The sequence below is a fragment of the Pezoporus flaviventris genome, unplaced genomic scaffold (assembly GCF_033815535.1).
Source record: "Pezoporus flaviventris isolate CSIRO_AGI_PZ_B2104156 unplaced genomic scaffold, CSIRO_AGI_Pfla_v1 ptg000013l, whole genome shotgun sequence".
Lineage (NCBI taxonomy): Eukaryota > Metazoa > Chordata > Aves > Psittaciformes > Psittacidae > Pezoporus > Pezoporus flaviventris.
Window position 1 is genome coordinate 28,539,287 of NW_026892561.1, and position 22,648 is coordinate 28,561,934.

Genomic DNA, 22,648 nt, shown 5'->3' on the forward strand with positions numbered 1-22,648 from the left:
CACAGCAAAAGCTGGCTGTAAGTAAGGTACGACATGCTGAAACTGTGAGCTTAAGAGCACCAACTTTGAGAGCCAATAAATCAGCATTGTGACGAGTGACTATTAATCCAAAAGAATAAATGCTTATCACAAATAAGATTAGGCACACTCCAGTCAGATCTGTCATTACCTCAACCCTTCATGCCCCACGTTGGGCACCAAAACAAACTGTCGGGGTTTAAGCCCAGCCCGTCAATTCAGCCAAGCAGCCCTCGCTCAATCCCTTCACTTCCTCCCCCCACTCCCGGATGGATGGGGAGGAGAATCGAAAGAATGTAACTCCCACGGGTTGAGATAAGAACAGTCCAGTGACTAAGGTAGAAAACAAACCACTACTGCTACCACCAATAATAATAATGATAAGGGAAATAACAAGGGAAGAGAATACAACCACTCGCCACCCCACCGATCAATACCCAGCCCGACCCCGGCAGTGATCTAGCCCTTCCAGGTAACTTTCCCCAGTTCTACATCCCGGGCATGATGTGCTGTGCCACAGAATATCTCTTTGGCTAGTTTGGGTCAGGTGCCCTCTGGCCAGTCCATGATGACCTCTAGAATGCCTGGACGACTGGGATTTCCTATTCGAGCTCCTTGTGTAATTAGTGCAGTCCACTTACTCCATGTAGCATCGGCTGCATGATGCGCAAAGGACACCCTGCCTTTGAACATCCAACACAGCACGCGCAACTGGGGTGCCAGCAAGAGCATTGGTGGTTCAGTGGTAGAATTCTCGCCTGCCACGCGGGAGGCCCGGGTTCAATTCCCGGCCAATGCAAAGCTTTGTTTTTATACTGTCCTGGGTCCAGCAGTAGCAGCCATTTTTCTCCTTCTTAGTAGCTGGTGCAGTGCTGTGTTTGGAGCTGGAGTAGCTGCGCTGCCATCAGATCCAGGGACATTTTCTTTCCTTTTGGAGGTGCTGGACAGTGTTGAACAGGGCTCTGTAGGCGTAGCCAAGCCCCAGCACGTTGCCATGATTTGTCCCTCTCTGGTATGACCAGAATGACAACACACCTCATTTAAGTGTTTTACTAATTTTTCTGGATTTTGCACTTCTTCGGAGGTGAAATTCCAAAGCACTGGAGGGGCCCATGGACCTAGATACTTGCTCACACTATCCCACACACCCTGCCACTCATAACTGTCCAGCCTCGGGGAAAATCTCCTGGTCCTCCCATATCGGTGTCTAACCCTAGACAAGGCCCAAACCCGACCCTGATCAGCTCTTGCTATCAGGCAAAACGGTCCTGGGTAAAACACAACCTTTATGCGTGCCAACATGCTGATCCCCATCACAGTCAGCAGGCAGGTCTCAAGGGTACCAAAAGGCCATTCAAAACCTTCAGAACTCTCAAACGATGCTGTAAACGGTCTGGTATGGGGGCTGGGAGCGTAAGAGAATGTCTCCTTCACAGGTTGACCACCCGAGGAGAAAAAAGATGTGCAATTATTACACACTTCTATTATATACCACCCCAAGTATAAAGGTGGTGACCACACTGGGAACAAGACAGATCAGTTTCATGATCAATGATTCTATTGTATTACAAGTCATTACCATATAGCACAATGAAACAAGAACCTCAGCCCAACGCCCACACCCCATAAACACTAACACAGCAAAAGCTGGCTGTAAGTAAGGTACGACATGCTGAAACTGTGAGCTTAAGAGCACCAACTTTGAGAGCCAATAAATCAGCATTGTGACGAGTGACTATTAATCCAAAAGAATAAATGCTTATCACAAATAAGATTAGGCACACTCCAGTCAGATCTGTCATTACCTCAACCCTTCATGCCCCACGTTGGGCACCAAAACAAACTGTCGGGGTTTAAGCCCATCCCGTCAATTCAGCCAAGCGGCCCTCGCTCAATCCCTCCACTTCCTCCCCCCACTCCCGGATGGATGGGGAGGAGAATCGAAAGAATGTAACTCCCACGGGTTGAGATAAGAACAGTCCAGTAACTAAGGTAGAAAACAAACCACTACTGCTACCACCAATAATAATAATGATAAGGGAAATAACAAGGGAAGAGAATACAACCACTCGCCACCCCACCGATCAATACCCAGCCCGACCCCGGCAGTGATCTAGCCCTTCCAGGTAACTTTCCCCAGTTCTACATCCCGGGCATGATGTGCTGTGCCACAGAATATCTCTTTGGCTAGTTTGGGTCAGGTGCCCTCTGGCCAGTCCATGATGACCTCTAGAATGCCTGGACGACTGGGATTTCCTATTCGAGCTCCTTGTGTAATTAGTGCAGTCCACTTACTCCATGTAGCATCGGCTGCATGATGCGCAAAGGACACCCTGCCTTTGAACATCCAACACAGCACGCGCAACTGGGGTGCCAGCAAGAGCATTGGTGGTTCAGTGGTAGAATTCTCGCCTGCCACGCGGGAGGCCCGGGTTCAATTCCCGGCCAATGCAAAGCTTTGTTTTTATACTGTCCTGGGTCCAGCAGTAGCAGCCATTTTTCTCCTTCTTAGTAGCTGGTGCAATGCTGTGTTTGGAGCTGGAGTAGCTGCGCTGCCATCAGATCCAGGGACATTTTCTTTCCTTTTGGAGGTGCTGGACAGCGTTGAACAGGGCTCTGTAGGCGTAGCCAAACCCCAGCACGTTGCCATGATTTGTCCCTCTCTGGTATGACCAGAATGACAACACACCTCATTTAAGTGTTTTACTAATTTTTCTGGATTTTGCACTTCTTCGGAGGTGAAATTCCAAAGCACTGGAGGGGCCCACTGACCTAGATACTTGCTCACACTATCCCACACACCCTGCCACTCATAACTGTCCAGCCTCGGGGAAAATCTCCTGGTCCTCCCATATCGGTATCTAACCCTAGACAAGGCCCAAACCCGACCCTGCTCAGCTCTTGGTATCAGGCTGTCGTGGTTTAAACCCAGTCAGGTAACTCGTTCACTCCTCCCCCCCCCCTTCTTTCCCTCCCCCTACTCCCAGAGGGATGGAGAGGAGAATCGAAAAGAATGCAACTCCCACGGGTTGAGATAAGAACAGTTTAGTAACTAAGGTATAACACAAATCACTACTGCTACCACCAATGATAATAATGATAAAGGAAATAACAAGGGAAGAGAAGACAACACCTCAGCACCAGCTGACCGATAACTCGCCCCCCAAGCCTGACCAAGCTCCGACCGATACCTCCTCCAGCCCAGCAGTCTGCCAGCCCTCCCGGCTAACTCCCAGTTACCTCCTGGGCATGACGTGCTGTGGTATGGAATACCTCTTTGGTCAGTTTGGGTCAGGTGTCCTGTCTCTGCTTCCTCCTGGCTTCCCCTCCTCCCTGGCAGAGCATGAGCCTCACAAAGTCCTTGGCCAAACCAAAACATCTCTATCAGTTCTGTTCCCAGGCCGAAAGTCAAAACACAGCACTGCACCAGCCACCAATAAGAAGAAACATGACTGCTACTGCTGAACCCAGGACACAGGCAAAACGGTCCTGGGTAAAACACAATCTTTATGCGTGCCAACATGCTGATCCCCATCACAGTCAGCAGGCAGGTCTCAAGGGTACCTAAAGGCCATTCAAAACCTTCAGAACTCTCAAACGATGCTGTAAACGGTCTGGTATGGGGGCTGGGAGCGTAAGAGAATGTCTCCTTCACAGGTTGACCACCCGAGGAGAAAAAAGATGTGCAATTATTACACACTTCTATTATATACCACCCCAAGTATAAAGGTGGTGACCACACTGGGAACAAGCCAGATCAGTTTCATGATCAATGATTCTATTGTATTACAAGTCATTACCATATAGCACAATGAAACAAAAACCTCAGCCCAACGCCCACACCCCATAAACACTAACACAGCAAAAGCTGGCTGTAAGTAAGGTACGACATGCTGAAACTGTGAGCTTAAGAGCACCAACTCTGAGAGCCAAAAAATCAGCATTGTGACAAGTGACTATTAATCCAAAAGAATAAATGCTTATCACAAATAAGATTAGGCACACTCCAGTCAGATCTGTCATTACCTCAACCCTTCATGCCCCACGTTGGGCACCAAAACAAACTGTCGGGGTTTAAGCCCAGCCCGTCAATTCAGCCAAGCAGCCCTCGCTCAATCCCTCCACTTCCTCCCCCCACTCCCGGATGGATGGGGAGGAGAATCGAAAGAATGTAACTCCCACGGGTTGAGATAAGAACAGTCCAGTGACTAAGGTAGAAAACAAACCACTACTGCTACCACCAATAATAATAATGATAAGGGAAATAACAAGGGAAGAGAATACAACCACTCGCCACCCCACCGATCAATACCCAGCCCGACCCCGGCAGTGATCTAGCCCTTCCAGGTAACTTTCCCCAGTTCTACATCCCGGGCATGATGTGCTGTGCCACAGAATATCTCTTTGGCTAGTTTGGGTCAGGTGCCCTCTGGCCAGTCCATGATGACCTCTAGAATGCCTGGACGACTGGGATTTCCTATTCGAGCTCCTTGTGTAATTAGTGCAGTCCACTTACTCCATGTAGCATCGGCTGCATGATGCGCAAAGGACACCCTGCCTTTGAACATCCAACACAGCACGCGCAACTGGGGTGCCAGCAAGAGCATTGGTGGTTCAGTGGTAGAATTCTCGCCTGCCACGCGGGAGGCCCGGGTTCAATTCCCGGCCAATGCAAAGCTTTGTTTTTATACTGTCCTGGGTCCAGCAGTAGCAGCCATTTTTCTCCTTCTTAGTAGCTGGTGCAGTGCTGTGTTTGGAGCTGGAGTAGCTGCGCTGCCATCAGATCCAGGGACATTTTCTTTCCTTTTGGAGGTGCTGGACAGTGTTGAACAGGGCTCTGTAGGCGTAGCCAAGCCCCAGCACGTTGCCATGATTTGTCCCTCTCTGGTATGACCAGAATGACAACACACCTCATTTAAGTGTTTTACTAATTTTTCTGGATTTTGCACTTCTTCGGAGGTGAAATTCTGTAAGCGGCGAGGAGAAGCAGACAGGCCAACCCAATATGGGTGATAAAGAACTTCTACTTTATTTGTGATGCAGTTCACACATATATAGGAGTGGTATTCAGCCACTCCTTCTTGGCACAACAGTATTGGTTAGCCCCACACAGCTTCCTCCACATTCTCCTCCCATGTCTGGTCTCCGGTTACCTGTGGGGGCCACCCCCTGCCTTGCTCGCACAGTCCTCCAGGGCTCTATGGTCCTGCTCTTAGAGTCATTCTGCAACAATTCCCCCCTTTTTCTTTGTGCGAGCAAGGCATTGTGGGTTATTCTGTTCACCTGTTGTATCACACAACTATAAGCAAGTCTAATAGCTACGATGATTAACCTAACAATGATACATAAGTGCAATACTTTAAACCGCAGTGTTTGACTCAATCTGTAATGCCCCATGAAGACAACCATCTAGTTATTCTTAGGATATTGCTCATTTACTATTGCTGGGTAAGCTGAGCCAGGGTTCTCAGCTGTGCGTGCATCGAATTAGCATAATCAGAGAGACTCATACAACACATTCCATCAAACTCTTCACATCCATGTCCCTGTTCCAACAACAAAAGGTTCTGCAGTGTTGCATGTCTTACAGAGTCAACATTAAAACAAATCAGGAATTGCCTTCGATGTAGAACTGTCTGCTTAGCAACTCAGCAACCCAGTCTGCTTAGTTGAGCCAAGGCCCCGGCTGAAGCACTTACAGTGATTTGGCATATTATGATTGGATACATGTTTTGAAGACCCTTAGTGACTAACATATAATTGGTTAAACACAGGTGTGAGAACTCAACCTTGAAAGCTTGCCAACAGTCCACAATTCTCATTAACTTGGTGAATTCCAGCCTCTTATCTTGCTTGCTTAAGCTTCTTCGGGCCTCCCATGGCCTTGCTGTATCTTTCAGGACTATTCAAAGTTTATGTACCACTTATGCATTCTCCTGTGAGAACACTGTCTCCACATCTTCCCCCTTTATGTTTTATATATGGTTTGGGTGGCCCTACTTGAGCAGGGGATCTGGGCTAGATTGTATTTCCAACATACGCCAACTAGAGGCTGCCTAGGCCTGCCCCTTTTTTTCTGCTGTATGGCTCTCTGATAACAGGCTGTATAGCTCTCTGATCCTTCACATCAAGGTCTGGCACGGCATGTGTCCCCACCGCTCCACGCCTGCTGGGTTGCAGCCAACAGCAGAGCTAAAGGTTCTTCTTGGTGGCAAACACAGAAGCCAACCCAGTCTTGCCCTTGATTGTGGTAGCAGGCATTTGGTCAGCCTCAGTCCTTGCACCTTGTTGTCAATGCACAGTTTCACCTGCTTCATCCAGTAACAAGTCGCTGCTACAGCAAGGCACACACAAATTTACATTAGCAGAGTAACTATTACAGGGTGCAACAGCATGTTGAAGATGCTGATGGCAGCGAAGGACTAGCCAAAGAAATTTCTTACCAGTGGAATTCTCCCCCCCTCTTAAATTTGTTCCATCACCTGCTTTATAACACTACCATTGTATTAAATTTTTTCTAGCTTTTGCCTTAGCATTTTCTAGCAGCTACTGCAAATTTCCATACTCTAACATCTCTTTTACAAGTGACAAATCTATACAATACAAGGTGCAGTTTCTTATTAGCAACTAGCTAGTAAATACAGGTGGTTTTATACACAAAATCACAACCTCTAATAATAGCTACTTTACAAGCACACCTATTGAGGATGTTACTTTTCAGTTGCCCCCAAGTGATGTTTTGCAGTTATTTTTTTCTTTCTCTTTCTCTATCTCATTCTGCTTGAGGTAATCACGGTCAGCTCCTGTAGCTGAGGCATCAGGTTTATCCATTCGTCTGTCCAGCTCATGGCAAGGCTTGACAAACTTTGCAGGCAGTCACCATGGACCTGTAGGCAGGAGGACACAAATATACCCCCTCCCCCAGGTTATCAGTTCTTCAGTTCTTGAGAAGTAGACAGGTTAAACAGGTTAAGTGCAGCATCATTACTCTCTCTCCCCCCCCCCCTTTTTTTTTTTTTTTTAGTCCCTGCAAAAGCCATCACAAGGACCCTGTGGAGACTAACAGCAAACCAGCTCCGAGATGCATCACTGCAGTGCGAGGTGGCAGGCTCAACCTTAGCGGGCGTCCCCGCAGAGGCTCTGCCTCCCCCACATCGTATGAGGCTTGGGCTTTTATACTGACCAAAATGCACACTCATTCCTACACAGGTGGCCAGCCTGTGCTGGAAGAAGTGGCCAGCAGTATCTACAGAGGTCTCCAAGGGTTGACAGAAACCTGGACATACTTATATTTACCAACTTCTAGTACATGAGTATCACAGAGAAACTGTATGGGCTCCCCCTGTCAATTGCAAGAAAAAATCATAACATATACAGCTTGAGTATAAGAGGATTTTAACCCAGACGTGGTCACTGTTTGTCAGGCCTCCTTAACTATTTTGAGATCAAGAGCTTCCCACTCTTTTAGCCCCCTGCTGTGTAGTAAACACAGGATATGAAAAGATGCCCATTGCAGAAAATTCCCCAGTAATGTTCGCATCCTTGGTTACCCATTGTTACAACTGAGCGTCTCCATGGCCAGTGAGTCTGAGCAGACCGACCCGGGAGGCGAAGTCAGGGTCTGGAAGCAGAGGATATAAATCTGGCTCGGATTCAGGGGATTCGGGGGCTGATCCTGCGCCGAACTCGGGGTCTCCGTTGCTCACAGCTGTGTCTTTCTTATCAGATGTATCTCGTTCGGTATGTGGCCATCTGCAGACCTGGCTCCTCCGTGACTGAGTTAAAAATTTTTTCACTCTAGGGCATAGTGGGTTGGAGAGGCTCGCGGTTCCTTTAAATCTCCCGCTAGTGCATGATCCCTATTTTCTACTGCGTGCTTCAAAACGGCGCCGCAATCGCTCCGGCGCCGAGGCACCGCCCTCTTTCTTTCGGATTCCTAGACATTTATCATGCGTATACCTTCTAATATACTTTCTCTGTCCTTTTCAAAGTCCCTACTTTCGGAACTGGGGTGGTGGGGGAGCAGGGGGAGAAAAGGAAGGGGGGGGGGGGGGGGGGACGGACCCTGTGCTGGGGGAAATGAGTTGTAATCTTCCCCCGGTTTCAACCGATCGGGGACGTCTGTTCCTAGTTTCTCCGTTGCTACTGCGGCAGTTTTCTTTGCTGCCTTGTATCTTTTTATACAGTTTATTACTTCTCTCTGTGGTTTACCGAGTTTCTTTGCTGTTTTATCATCATTAAGCATTGAGTCAAATAGTTCTTCACCAAACTTTCGCCACTCACTCTCCTCAAAAACTGTATTAGGATCTGCAAAAGAAATCCCTTAGCCTTCCCTACAGCCACTAACCTGCTAGCTGCTTTAGAGTCTCAGGCTCAATTCCCCGCTTTTATAAAAAGCACTGTAAAAAGTTCAGGGCTCAGTTCCCCGGTTTTATAAAAAGCACTGTAATAAGTCCAGGGCTACCTCTCGGTCCATTTTCATGGCCAGCCTTTTCCGGATCGTCTTCTTCTGGGTCGTCCTGTAACCTCGGTCTCCGGATCAGCCTCCCAACGCAGCAGTGTCGGGTTCGCCCCAGCGGCGGATTCCTTTCGGTCAGTCCAAGTACCCAGGTCTGTCACGCCACCGCAGCAGCATTGCCCGCGCTTCCCGGCCGCTGCCGCCAGCACCGATCACTCGCCGTTCCAGGTCCCCGTTAGCCGGGGCCCTGTATCCGGGTCCCCGTCTACCGGGGCCCTGTATCCGTGTCCCCGTTAAACCGGGGCCCTGTATCCGGGTCCCCGCTGACCAGGGACCTGTATCCGGGTCCCCGCTAGTCGGAGCCCTGTAATCCGGGTCCCCAGTGACCGGGGCCCTGTATCCGGGTCCCCGCTAGTCGGGGCCCTGTATCCCGGGTCCCCCCTAGTCGGAGCCCTGTAATCCAGGTCAGCCAACATGCTGATCCCCATCACAGTCAGCAGGCAGGTCTCAAGGGTACCAAAAGGCCATTCAAAACCTTCAGAACTCTCAAACGATGCTGTAAACGGTCTGGTATGGGGGCTGGGAGCGTAAGAGAATGTCTCCTTCACAGGTTGACCACCCGAGGAGAAAAAAGATGTGCAATTATTACACACTTCTATTATATACCACCCCAAGTATAAAGGTGGTGACCACACTGGGAACAAGACAGATCAGTTTCATGATCAATGATTCTATTGTATTACAAGTCATTACCATATAGCACAATGAAACAAAAACCTCAGCCCAACGCCCACACCCCATAAACACTAACACAGCAAAAGCTGGCTGTAAGTAAGGTACGACATGCTGAAACTGTGAGCTTAAGAGCACCAACTTTGAGAGCCAATAAATCAGCATTGTGACGAATGACTATTAATCCAAAAGAATAAATGCTTATCACAAATCAGATTAGGCACACTCCAGTCAGATCTGTCATTACCTCAACCCTTCATGCCCCACGTTGGGCACCAAAACAAACTGTCGGGGTTTAAGCCCAGCCCGTCAATTCAGCCAAGCAGCCCTCGCTCAATCCCTTCACTTCCTAACCCTAAACCTAACACGCCGTTTCCTCCCCCCACTCCCGGAGGGATGGGGAGGAGAATCGAAAGAATGTAACTCCCACGGGTTGAGATAAGAACAGTCCAGTAACTAAGGTATAACACAAATCACTACTGCTCCCACCAATAATAATAATGATAAGGGAAATAACAAGGGAAGAGAATACAACCGCTTGCCACCCGCCGATCAATACCCAGCCTCATCCCAGCAGTGATCTAGCCCTTCCAGGTAACTTTCCCCAGTTCTACATCCTGAGCATGTCGTGCTGTCATATGGAATACCTCTTTGGCTAGTTTGGGTCAGGTTTACTGTCTCTGCTTCCTCACGGCTTCCCCTTCTCCCTGCAAAGCATGAAACTCACAAAGCCCTTGGTCAGACTAAATATTCCTCTGGAAACAACTAAAGACATTGGTGTTATCAGCACTGTTCCCAGGTTGAAAGTCAGAAACACAGCACTGCACCAGCTACTAAGAAGGGGAAAAATGACTGCTACTGCTGAACCCAGGACAGCTCCTCAAGTTAATTATCACATAAACAGAAGCTAAAAAAACAAATATTTATGTCCTTTAGTGATTCACTCTCAACTTTTTCTGTATACCTTAAGCACCTTCGTCTTCCACTCATGCAACTAGCTTTTAGCCATACTGAATACCTGAGTATTGCTAGAGAAGGTAAATCAGACATCGCATACCCTAATCATTTGAATAGTGAATTCCAAAAGAACTTCTCACTTGGTTCAGCAAATTTAAGGACATCACAAGAAAAAACTCAAGCTTTATTCTTGCCCAATTATCAAATTAGTTGGGCTAAATCAACCATTCTGCAGTCAGAAAAGGCTCTTTAACCAATAAAGCAAAGAGAAAAGCAAAATGAACTTATGTTTGAAAAATGAGCCTTTCATTATTATATTTCTGTTAGCATAGCTGAGCTTTTGCTAGGTTTTCTTTTCCCAGAATCCTCAGTCTCAGCTCATGGTCCAAAATTTGTAGTCAGTGGTTCCTATATTTCATCACGCTTATCCCTCCTACAGTACCAATTTACTGTCAATGGTCTGAAGCCAGCCCAGAGTCGGTGCAGGAAATAAGACTTCAGCAGACACCTGGAGAATCTCTCCAATCACACAGCAGACACCTGGCTACTTCCAATTCCAGCACTGAGCATAATCTTGAATTAGTTTACTAAGCTTCCATTTGAATATATGAGTGAAACATCTAACTGAAACATACATTTAGTGGACGAAGGTCTTTTTCACCTCAGTTCTAAAGCAGCTTCCTCTACTTAAAGTCAGAGACTAAATTAAGGGGTTTTTTTGTGTGCACAGAGATGCATAAATACGATCTTTACTGGCTTTGTGATTCCTTTAAGAGTGACAAGCAAAAGTGGCCTTTCCTGAAAGTATTCAGCAGTACAGTTAATGACATAAGCATGCAAGAGTGGATACTGGGACCTTATTAAGAGGTCTGACTATGTTTAATCCTGTCTTTTAAACAAGTCCCTAATACGAAACATTTGCACCACCTTCCTGAAGCTCAAAGCTTCAGGACAGGATAAGGAAAAATATTTGGGCACTGACTTGTCTTTATTTCAGCTCTCAAAGACGCTATGGCAAACAGCACCATCTATTATTAGTTTGATTTGGGAACCAATATTTAGGTTGCATATATCCTTTCCTGGGTACAGCAGAGGAGCCCATACAGAAACTCTTCCTTGACCATAAAACTTGGGAAAGTAAAAGATCTAGTGCTGAGCTTTTATATTCAAGCAAGTTTGAGTTGTTCTATATTTAGAAGGCATATTTAAGAAAAACAAGTCTATTTATCAGTGAAGTTCTGTAGTGCAAAGCAAGATACATTTGGTAATTAACTGATGAGACAAACATTTGAAGCATTTCTGCCCTCTCCAAACACAAACTGTCCGTATCTTTAAAGAGAGAAAACCTTAGATACCCTGTAATTTCTAAATAAGAGAGAAATCATAATGATCAGGTTTCACCTTCAATAATGCATGCTGTGAGGTCCTCCCCCTTATAAAGGGATCTACTAGCTCCAAAGACAACAAAAATCTAAGATAACAGAAAGTCTTCTAAACCACTGAGTACCAACACTTCCCTTAGGAGTGAGATTCTGATCTGGGGCTTTTAGCACCTACAAGTATTTTATAGTTTACGTTTTAGCATTTTATCACACCATCTTCTGTTAACTCTTAAATATTTTTAAGAATTCAAGAGATGACAGTGATACTACTGAAAATACTTCCTTCTTTGATATTAAGCCTACAAGTGGGAATAGCCCAAAAAGGACTGAAGCTCAAGATTTTTTCGTATTTCCTCTTCCAACAATGACTGACAGTGAGAAATGGCTAGGTTGTATTTTTGTTCTCTCAAAACTGTTGGTTGTGCTTACTTGTGTGCAATGATTTAAAAAGACTGATTTCCAAAGGAGGAACTCTTTAATTCAGTCACTCTCTCTAGAAAGACACAAATGTGAAAACGTAGTGGGTTTGTTCTACTCCCATAAGAAAGGATACAGTTATTCTTTATATTTACAGTACAGCAACTACAATATTTGTCAATTCTAAGGAGTGCATTTAACAGACAATGAACAGAAATATGATTTTATTATGATAGCAATCAGGGCTACAAAAGAGAAAAGCTAGATCTTATACTGCACATACAGACATGCCAAACAGATTACTGAATCATACTGCCAATGTCATGGATGACTTTAAGCCTAAACTCTATGTCATTAGAAACAAAGCACTCTCTCCCAACAATGATAAGGGCTGCCAGAGGATATGAAAGAAGACAGAGACTCTCTTTTCAGAAGGAGCCAAATGGAGAAGAGGAGGGGTTAATGGGTACAAGTTACTCCCAGGGACTTCTGACTGCACTCTTGTGCAGTCTTATCATAGTCAGACCTTTTAATAAGGAAAATTTTTCACAATGAGAACAATCAGCCATTGGAATAATCCCCCCAGGGAAGTGGTGGTTTCCTCAGTGTTGGACACTTTTAAGATATGTCTGGACAGGGAGCTGGACCATCAAATTTAGACCACACTTTGCCAAGAAAGGTTGGAACAGATGATCCTTGAGGTCTCTTCTAACCTGGGATTCTATGATTCTGAATTGTCACATGTTCTTTAAACTCTGCAAACCTCACAACTGAAAGCCTTCAGAAAAGCAAATGTTTCCTGTAAGTGCTGCCCAAATTGCTTTCAGGACTCTCATTTCTACTCAAGAATCTAGGTATTATATAGAATTAATGCGAAGTAATATCATCAACAGCTAACACATCTGCTGTCCTTCATTATTGGTAACGTGTTTCAAACTCCCAGACATATGCTACATATTCTACAAATGTAATAGAAAGACATGGGTGAAGGAGGGTGTGGGGTGTGTGTTCCTAAACAATATAATTTCAATGTTTCAGAAACACGAATAATGAGGCACATTTACTAGATATGAAATTGCATAAATAACACAAATCATATCTAGAACTGAAATGTAAGCACTGTGAATGTGCAGAGTTCAAATTGCTAAGGTTACTCTCTGATCCAGTCTCTATGAAAACTTGCTATAAAACTTGATAACCAAGTGCTTTAAAGGGTATGACAGGAAAGAAGCAGTCCACAAGGTCTCTTGTAGTAACTACCTGTCTGGCACTACAGACATTTTTCACAAGAAAAAACAACAAATATTTCACCTCCAGAAATGGTGGGATTGAAAGGAGAAAAGGGACAGTGCCAATCCCATCTCCCTCACAGATGTTCAGGTTTTTATACTGCTGGTGTTTGCAGGCTTTTTTTTGGCGGTGGTGGTGATTTGTTTCTTTGTCTTTTTTAAGAGCAGCATAGCTATTTTATTTGTTCCATGGAAAATGGTACAGTAAAATGAACAGCACTATTTGGTTAACCTCCAAATTACAAGCAGTTGTTAAGCCCACAACCTCAATTAAAATAGGAGATGGAAGACAAAAAAAATCTCTTCTTCCACAATTAAAACGGATTAAGTACATAAGCAAGGATAACCAGTCTCAAAATCCACAGTGAAATAGGTTTTCAATGTTTATACAAATGTTGCACTAAAAACAAGAGTGACTGAGTGCCAATAGGCAGAAGCAGTGTACAGAGCTGAGCAGTGGGCAAAACCCAAGAAAGACTTGCTCCGTCATCAATGAGATTTTTATTCCTCTTATCTGAGTTTTATTTCCAAGTCTAGTTTCACCAGTTACAAGAAGGCTGTGGTATAAAACTCCATAGAGATGCAAAACATCACCAATTTGGATCTTAGAGGGAAACAAAGTGTATTTGTTCTCACTTACTTCTAAGCACTAATTACAGCTCATACAGCTTTTTGTCAGAAAACTATTTGCTGCCAGAAAAATATCACTCCATTGAAACAACTATTTTCATGGTGAAATGATCCAGTTTTAACAAGTATTCCATAGATCAAGTTTCTTTGGCTCAGAAATACTTTCAGGTTTTTTGCTAAGGATTTTTTTTTTTTTTTTTTTTTTTTTAAGACCAGAAAAGGCTCCAAAACACCACTGTAACCTGCAACTTGCTGATGGGGACTGGACAGAAGTAAGATTTAGGTCTTCCAGACTGAACAGGGTTTTTTCCCTCTTGGCCATTTTGTTTGATGATGGCTGTACAGAGGAAGAGTCTCCTTTTTCGAAAGTGCAACCAGCAAAATGACTATCAAGTAGCTCAAGCTTTCCCTGATCGCCTGCTGAGTGAGAAAATAACATGCCAAGGGAATATCTTAGTATGCACAAGAAAAGAGGGTTCAAAACATCCATGGAGTTTTCATTATTTTTGTTTTGTTAACAATGCATACATTACTTTTCACAATACCTCAATTATGGGTGTTTTCTCCCCAAGACCTATAAGTCCTGACATGATTGACAAATGACTACAGTTCAATTTGTGACCCCATTTGCTAGCTTTATGACCATAACAGAACTCAGCATCTCTCCACTCTCAAAGTCCTGATCTGGAAAGCTGAAACAAGAGCACTTTGACAGCTTTCCCCAACAGAGGTATTTTTCCCTTCACAGAAAAAAGGTGCTTTGTCAAAATGTCCTTTCTGAAGCTTCTTTAAATATCTTTTACTAATCAGTTCCTGTTCCTCAGCATTCATACGGCTTTAGCAACCAAACCTCAAACAAATGTTAGCAATCAAATCAGCAATGGCCTCCTGATTCACTTCTAGTGCTTTTACTTTCTATTTAATGAAAATATAGATGAGTCTGCAGAAAATAACTCAAGCTGCCTTCAACAGCTGAAAGATGAGTGTACAGAAAACAAAGCTATAGACACATTACTATGAAGTCAGTTTGTAGAAGAAAGAAAGAAGAATTAGCTTCTTTTTCCCTTTGAATTTGGTCTTTTTGGTATTAAACAAAATAAAATTATGCAAGTGAGTATAAAGATATAATGCACAGAAGATGATACTTCATAATCTGGACCTGCAAATGATAGTAATGCAGAGTATGTAAATGTAGTAAAAAGGGTAACAATTCCACTACCCTTCAACCCACATGACTATTTATAAAAGCAGTGGAATTAACAAGTACTTTTTACATATGTTTACTGTTTTCCTTAAAAACCTCTGCACAATTTATTTCTACCACTCCTACTTTTAATTAATCTTGAAGTTATAATTGAAAGCAAAGGATAAATTGGATGATGAAAGTAAGTAGCTTTAAAAAAGGAGAGCAAAACAGTGAGGGAATGAAAAATGGTTTTCTAATATTTGTCAGCAAGAGAGCTAATGCTGTAAATGCTAACTAATACTGAACTCCATCTTGCACAAGCAGTAAATCTTACTATTCTAAATTCATATTTGGAAGCACAGCCTAAAAACCTGAAATAGGGAATCAAAAGCTGATCAGCTTTAAAAAAAAAAAAACAAACAAAAAAACTCACTATTTTATCGTTGCTTTAGCCTTTTAAGAGAAAGCACAGCTGGGAAGAGTTGTGGTTTAAGTAGGTCAGCTTGCACTCCAACCACATATGTAAGCTTTTATAACAAATATACTGTATAGAATACAGCAATTTAATATGGAGATAGATTTTCAAGCCAATGAAGACTTGGATTCAGACGTATCTTCTACCCCAGCAAATACAAAAGAGCCAGGAAGAATCTTCAGTGTAAATCTTCTATCACTAAAGACTGTTCCAACAGAAGAGCTGTTAGATACATATATCTATATATAAAGATATATGTATGTATGTATATCTTATAGAGAAGCAATACTATGGTATAAAATTACCTCACTTGATGGGACTGAGGCTCAGATCCCATCCTAGAACATCCTCTTTGGCAGCAGGGCACACACATCACATCTGAATTGTGTTTCAGACTGAATACATTCTTCCTTTTTTTCCAGACTAGTTAGTTTAACTATTTACTACAAGTATCTACTTATATAAAGCATTTCTAGTATGGAATAACACTTTTCATTGTTGTTTGCATCTCCTAATTGTCTACACAATACTCTATTAAATGAGCTGTATTCCTCCTGAGAGAATAAAGGCAGCAAAATCTTACTCTCCACAAGTGGGGGCGGAAGGAGGGAGGGGAAGGAATGGGGAATATAGATTAGTATTAGCATTGTTTTCCGTTTCTCCTCAAATCTGCAGTAAAGTATTATTTTTCCCAATTCCAGTAGTGGTGGTGCACTCTTCGAAAACACAGCTGTTGGCTTTATATTTACTAGTATGCAGCTATTGCGCTGCTTAATATATTTTCACATTTTTATTTTAATACATAAGCAACATATTTGAGACCTAAAATACATTAACCTGCCCCTTTTTCCCCGTTTACACACCATGCACTTGTTTCATATTATTTAATCAATAAAATGCTTTCCTATTTCAGAGTATTATGTAAGGCAAACAAACTACCACAGAAGCCAAAATGAGGGATGAGAAGTTAATTCTGTGTCCATAATTAGGAAAAGGAATCAGAATTTCACTTTCAAGCAGTGCTTGAAACACAAAAACAAACAACAAAAAAAAAAAGCCAAAATCTTTACTTCGTCTGTTCTGCATTAATTTTTCTATGACTTTATGTTTCAGTGCCGTAAGAAAAGCAAAAGCCCAACAGAAACTACTACAGTATGAGGCAGTAGATGAAAATTAAAGAAAATCCATGCAAAAAACAGGTTTGAGAAGTCAAAATTGGCTGACTTAAAGCATCATTGTAAAATACAATTTACATAGTTTAAGGTTTTTTTTTTAATGTGTTTTTTTACACTGGTTCCAATCTAACCAGTGTCTTTAGTTTAGTAGTACTGAAATTTTGTAAGATACCAGCAGGTATTCCAACAGAATGCTGAAAACATTTAATATATTCCACTTGCATTCCTTACAGCTACAAAACCTGTCCAACATTTACTTAAAGTATAAAATGATATAACTTGGTTTTAAATAAAAGATCATTTCTGGTAACATCACAGAAGTTGGCCAGACTTTTTTTTAACAGCACTGCATTGTACAGACAAAGAAATAGCAATATTATTATTTTTTTTAATCTTATTGATCCTTACTTATTGTCTTCATTCAGTTATAATAATTTTAAGGTACTTTGCTGTCTTAAAGTCTAAAAATCTATGAATCTAGGAGTCTAATTACTCCCCTAGTAATTTTAGGGGAGTAAACGGCCAACAATTCAGAGATCTTGGACATGAACACAGATTCATAAATCTTAAATTTGTAATCTTTTCATTCAACAACATAGTAGATTAAAGTCCAACTTCAAATACTTGGATACAAAGTTTCTGTAATAGTAATTCAGTATGCAGTTCCTTTAGTCATGGTGGATATGTTTAAGTTATACTGTAATAGCAGACCCTTAAACATGCAGTTGCTGGGAAAGAGCAATCTTACTTAAGGACCAAAGCTGCCCTTTGGAATACAAGTTACCATGAAATACAGGCCTGAGCAGTTTATCCAAACTTTCTCATGAATCATAATAAGCTACAAAACATTTCTCAATACCCTGTAGCAAACTTAAGGCTTGTAATATAAGTATAAACCATTAAAACAATAAATAGTAAGTCAGAAGCTACAGCTTACAACATGAATGGAGAAAGACCATCCTGTTAATGACAACTGCCTTAAGGCTTCGACTATATAAAATGAAACATTTCAAACCTTTCAACTGTTTTTCAGAGTATCTCCAGTTACAAGGAAGTAACTCTACGCAGTTGGCTGCTGTTATTTTGCCTCTGCGTTTACATGGGGACAGAGAGAATAGACTGTTCAGAAAAAAAATAAGTTACATGAAAGCACTAATTTTCACCTAGATTATTCCAAGTTTGATAATTACAAAGTTTCCAGAAAACATAATGGATTTCTTTGCAGCTTCCATCAAAACATTTCCATACAAACACTCTATTTTGACAGCTGTGCCAAATGCTCTAAAAAAGTTTCACCCTTAACAACAACCATCAACAAAAACACTGAACCCAACAAGAAAAAATGGAAGTGACCATTTTGCATATGATAACTGCTCTTACTAGCAGGAGGAGATGATTTTTTTCTTTTAAGAATCCTCAAGGTAACAGAATGGCAGATGTATACACATTAACCATGTTTCTCCCCTGTAGAAGAAACGGGCACAAAATGGACAGGTAGATCTCCTGCCCAACAATTCAAAACAAGAACCCAACCTGTTCCTACAGCTTTGGCATTATCATTAGGCATCAAAGTTGATCTTGAGAGCAAAAAGTGCTAAGAAAATTGTGTCCTCTGGCAATATCAGAACTACACACCCCACTAGACTGTGAAACCTGGGTCTGCAAGCCAGTTGCAACTTCTTCCTTAATAATTACCTCCATAGAAAAGAAAAAAGTTGCTCGTTCAAGGTTCACTTAATCATAACCATCTTAACGTGCTAACATCCACCTACTTTTCTACGAAGCCCTTCCTGAGAACACCAAACTAACAAAGGCCATCCCCCCAATCTCCCTAACGAAGTACCAAATATGCACAACTATACTGCAGCAGAAAGATAAATCTGTATACAGTTCACAATGACATCCATATCCAAAATTCATTTGAACTCTTGTAAGAACAACTTTTACAAGGTCAAGTCTGTCATACTGCTCACTTTACACACTTTGTTTGCAGCCTGGTATTATTCCATTCTAAGACAGGAAACAAAGTAGATGTGCCACTTCATAACTGTGTTTCAACCACACACGTGCAAAAAAAAAAAAAAAAACAAAAACAAAACAACAAACCCAAAACAAAACAAAAGGGAATCTTCGCAAGGTTTCAATTGTAACACAAACCCCAGCTTTCAGCACTGAATGTACTGATGGTCATTTTCAGAGGGCTCTCAGACTAAGAAAACATAGCTTCACCTGAAATTAGATCTAACAGCTTGCAATTCAGCCAAGTCTCTTTAGAAATGTGGCTATCATCTTGAAAGCATAACAACTGCACGGGACAGAATTCACAGTATGCTCCGTTCTTTTAACTAAAATGCTTGATTTGATTCAATTCTTGCATTTCTATTTCAAAGAATGAAATACATAGACACAAAACATGTAATACAAAAACCTAGCCCAGCTATGATACCTGTTGAGAATAAAGTATGCAAAAATGCCAAAGTCAGTCTTTATAAGCTGAAGAGATGAGCCAATTCTCAGCTCCTCTGCGCTGACAAGGGACCTTAGCCCACCGTCCCCACGTTGCCAGGCAACCATCCCTGTATCCTCAGCTGTATTCATTAGCCATTAACTACCATCAGGCTCCTTTTCTCTTCTCCCTCACACAAGCTCCCACTCTCAGATTTATGAAGGGGAGGGGGAAGTTAAACAAGATGACTTTCTTTCTGATCAGAATAACATTCTGAGTTTTAATAGCTCATAGATTTTAGCCAATTCACACAATTCATATAACTGCTTTGTAGTGAAAGATACAGCATGATTACAAGGTACAGTTCTTTTAGTAAGAGGACTCCGTTAAAAGTTGACATTAATAGAAATCTTCTAAAAAGCCTATTATTAAGCAGTGATGATCTACTGACAGTATTGAAGTGTCCTTTGAATTTATACACAGATGACAGCTTTTTAACTCCAGAAGAATGGCATTTGACATGAGGAAATGCTGTTCTAAAACTTGTCAAGATAAATAAAAATCAATCGATCTCAGAAGTAGAAATGTGTTATCTTCAAAGTATTCCATGGAAATAAAGCAAAACTTCAACCACTCGAGGTAGTGATCCACTGTCCTCAATATCAACAAAAATATGCACCACCTCCAATGCAGCAGTTTCCCTGCCTGCCATCACCAAGGCACAGGTTAACACCCACTCAGAGGTACTAGTAGGTAAGTCACGCAGCCATAAGCATAGTCAGACAATGCAAATGAAGATGAAAACTCTTTCCCCACCCCCAGCCACAGGTTTGCTTCAGGCAGAGCAATTCTCATCCAGCTCCTCACATTGCAGCCCAACTATCAATGGTGTCACAGGCGAAGTGGCAGGGCCACGGCTTCCCACAAAGGGGAAGATAAAGTTCTTTCAGCAGAAGTTCATGCTTGTATCAACTTAATGCTACCATCAAACAAGCCTGTTACACATTCTTGGTACTTCAGAATCTTGCTAGTTTCCTTGAGACTGAAGTTTACTAGAACTCCTCAAGTGAACTATTAAAATGTTGGAAAATTTATTGCAAAGCACTAAAAACCACTGAACATTGCAAACCCCACAATCCTACAACAGGGAAACACAAGATTCCCAGCATAATGCTGTGCAGAGATTTCTCTTGAGCAGAGAACAGAGAAGTTGCACTGTCTCTCTATCCTTTTTTGTTTTGAGACCGGCATGTGAACATGTTTTCAGGTCTGTTAACCATCACTGGAGAAGGTGCTTGGCTAGCGATTATTAGGACAGAGACCTTGAACAAGTCTGGAGAACATCCTTACAAAGGCTAAGAGAGCTTAGTCCAATATTTAATTCAAAGTTGGGGTGCAACTAACTAGCAGTCAAAATAACAAAGCCAGGATCAGAAGTGTGATAACATAAGCTTGTGCTGGTGAGCAGAAAGAAAGAAAAAGTAGTGCTATTTTCAATGCTTCAAGCTGATTCGGATATATTCAAGAAATAAAAAAGGCAAATGTTTTCTAGCAGTGTAATCTGTTGGGCAGTTTTTCAAGAATCATTAGAGTTTTTCCATCACCAGAATCTTCAAGCTTGGAGGCTTTTGCTTTGTTTTAAGTGCAGCTACAGAACACACAGAAGTAATTATATCAAGGAAGGCCTATTGCCTCCAGACAGGACAACCACACCAGTTGCTCCAGTTTTCAGTTTTTCCATGGTCTGTATATAGCAACTACCAAAGGAGAAAACACACACCACAACGCAATTATATTTGACATGAAGAATTGATAAGGGAAGGAACAGTGCTATCACCTAGGAAGACCACTCTCCCACAATTCCTTAACAAGGCTCCTGGGTATTTTGTTATATACTTCATGAAACAAGACATGAAAATGAATGAAATTTAGCAAAGCATATGGAAAACACAGAAACAACTCTTGATGTCAAAAAACTAGATAACAGAGACAATTCTACAGCATGGAAGGAAATACCCTAACCTCTACTGTTTGCTCCTCAGAGAACAAAACCATTTTTACAGACTCATGTTTCACAAAACTTCCTTCTGGTTGCATCCGCACAGGTCAAAATTGAAGATCCTCCTCTCATTTTCAGATGAAACTTCTGTAATTTGCACCCAAAGTAGATAGCACAAGAAAAAGTATTTTAGCTGGCCCATTTATAATCACTTCAGTATAACACACAGTCACACCCATTTGCTACTTAGGCAAATACACTATTGATCAATCTCTACACTGACAGATTTCTTAAAATATTTTCTTCTGATGCCAGACTAAAGGAATTGTTGCATTTGTTTGGTATTACCAAACAGCACAGACACAGCATGAGAATCTGAAACCATTCTTGCTGCAACTGCATGGCCCAGAGGGCACTGGGAGAGATCCCATCTTCATGGACAGCAGCCTCTCCATAAGCACAGCTCTCCATCTATTGTGCCAAGGTATCTGTTCATTGTGCTTATGGGAAATATTTGAAGTATAGAGTGGAAACGGCTATCCTGGCCAGACAGAGCTACTTCTCCGAACTACTGGGAAATGCAATTTTGCTTTTTTTATTTATTGTGACTATCTAAATTCTGTTAGGCTGTTTTTACAAATTCTAAAGTTACATAACTTCTTCATTGCAAGCCTGTCATCTGTAACTTTACTAAAGCTTCATTTCATTAACACTTTACCAGTACCATGACAGTAATTTAGATGTGTTAAATACTTGCAAAGAATAAGACATTCTCACTACCTGTAAGTCGTTGGGTATTTCCCAAATATCTCAAATATTAAGTTTAAATATACACTTAACTGGAGCCTTACCACAGGAACATCTGTATTTAAATATTGTTCAAATCAGAAAATTATTAATAGCAAATTATTTAAATAACTCCATAATCCTTAAAGAAAACTTCCAATTCTCATTAAGCCCTAAGAGAAGGATTATAATCCCACCTGAAAGGGGATACAACCAAGCCTGTGATAGAGTGTCATTAAGTAGGACAAAATTATAAAACAAAGCAAAACTCTTATCCTGGTGTGGGTTGCTGTCCTACCCCACTGGCAGCTGGGCAGGCTCACTGAAGGCCTGGCTGTCTGGAGCTTGGTTTTATGGCAAGTCCAGTATCACAACCCCTAATACTAGTGATATGAAGTAGCATATGGCTTCTGTCTAATAGCATTGGTTAAACATGAAGAAAGTTTCACTTGAAAGTAATGGTTTTTGAGTACAGCAATCTCACTGACCAATTCATCTACACACACAGCAGGGCAAATAGATCCAAAAAGCTTCAAACACTGAAAATTACCCATTTTCATTGATTTCAGTGAACAAACAAAAGTTACTAAACAGTCAAATGAGGCATAGCCATGACATTTAGTGGAGATTGAGAATATTTAAATAAAGTCACAAGTAATTAACTGTCCATAAAGTTATTAAAAGAATTATTTACGCAA

General features: G+C 42.0%; 1 protein-coding gene and 3 non-coding genes across 9 annotated transcripts in view; 3 read left to right on the forward strand and 1 right to left on the reverse strand.

The window, feature by feature from the left end:
• Nucleotides 1-22,648, reverse strand: part of NAALADL2 (N-acetylated alpha-linked acidic dipeptidase like 2) — a 494,729-nt gene that overhangs the window by 361,256 nt on the left and 110,825 nt on the right. The gene's annotated exons all lie outside the window — the stretch shown is intronic.
• Nucleotides 747-817, forward strand: TRNAG-GCC (transfer RNA glycine (anticodon GCC)). The gene has a single exon. It is a non-coding gene; the product is annotated as a tRNA-Gly (tRNA).
• TRNAG-GCC (transfer RNA glycine (anticodon GCC)) lies at nt 2,401-2,471 on the forward strand. The gene has a single exon. It is a non-coding gene; the product is annotated as a tRNA-Gly (tRNA).
• On the forward strand, nt 4,622-4,692 carry TRNAG-GCC (transfer RNA glycine (anticodon GCC)). The gene has a single exon. It is a non-coding gene; the product is annotated as a tRNA-Gly (tRNA).